The sequence below is a fragment of the Nicotiana attenuata genome, unplaced genomic scaffold, assembly GCF_001879085.1.
Source record: "Nicotiana attenuata strain UT unplaced genomic scaffold, NIATTr2, whole genome shotgun sequence".
NCBI classification, from domain to species: domain Eukaryota; kingdom Viridiplantae; phylum Streptophyta; class Magnoliopsida; order Solanales; family Solanaceae; genus Nicotiana; species Nicotiana attenuata.
Genome location: NW_017670366.1, coordinates 587,446 through 588,687, shown reverse-complemented (window position 1 = coordinate 588,687; position 1,242 = coordinate 587,446).

The window sequence follows — 1,242 nt, the reverse complement described above, 5'->3', positions numbered from 1 at the left end:
TCCTCGGTGTCATCGGAAAGGGATCTTACAAACTTGGCACAATGGAGGGCGAACAATTGCCAAACAATTGGAATGTATCACTACTCAAATGATATTATTGCTGAAGTATGACTTTCTCCCTTTTCCATTTGTATTTGATACTAACTTATTGCAGGTGTTCGATCGAGGCGCCGAGAAAACTCTTCAACACGGAGATCTTGGGCTTTAAAGCATGCGTTGCACTCTTTTTCCCTCAAGTTGGTTTTTATCCCGAATGGGTTTTTCCGGCGAGGTTTTTAACAAGGCAACAATTATGTGCTACTTGAGGAAAATTCAACAGTATCCAAGGCTTCTTTTCAATCAACCTCGAATACTGGGGGACATCACCCTTGGAGGTTATATTTTCGAGAAAAATACTTCATGTCAAAGGGTCTTGGTAGGGAAACCTTGTAATGGGCCAAACGGTCGAGTGAACCGTGTCCATATAGATTAGTCGAGCCCCGATGGCAAAACATGTACATTTATAAATTATTCAAAGAAGCATTCTTTCTATATCAAACACTTTGTGTCTCAAAGAAAATTTGCTACTATACGAGCTCCATACTTATGATTTTGTGAGAAATGGCTCAAGGGCCAAGCAAAATATACCTCGAACACTCGGGGACTGTCATCGACAATCAACATATTCGAGTTATCTAAACTCGAATTCATAAGACCTCAAAGAGGCGCTCCTCGATCTATAGGCCAAGGCCATCTTTCTCGGGGACTAACACCTCGAACAAGTTTGAAGTGTTATTGGGGAATAAGCCCATGAGGCATACCCAAAGGATACGGCCAAATTAATGCGGCTCGGAGACGTACGAACCCCGCAATCAAAATAGGCCTTCAAGTTTTTTGAAAAACCGGTTAAAAAGACTACCCTCGGCAAATAATAAAAGGGCTTCGATAAAATCAGCCCTCGAAAACCCTTAAGAGGTATCAAAATTATCTTAACACAAACGTGCTAAGGCACAAAAAGTAGAAGGGTTTCAATCAACATCGAACCCTCAAAAAACCCAATGGGTAAAAAAAATACATGCTAAGGCATAAAGAAATTTTCACTAAGTATTTTAAGCCAAAAGTGGGGAATAATAGCCATCTTTTAGAGGCCATAACGGCCCGATCTAAAAGAGCCTAAGGGCCGATACACTTAGAGTTTGAGATCTTGTTCTCACTCAATCTGAACCCAAAGGTTCGATTATCCCGAGCCCAAATAAACAATAA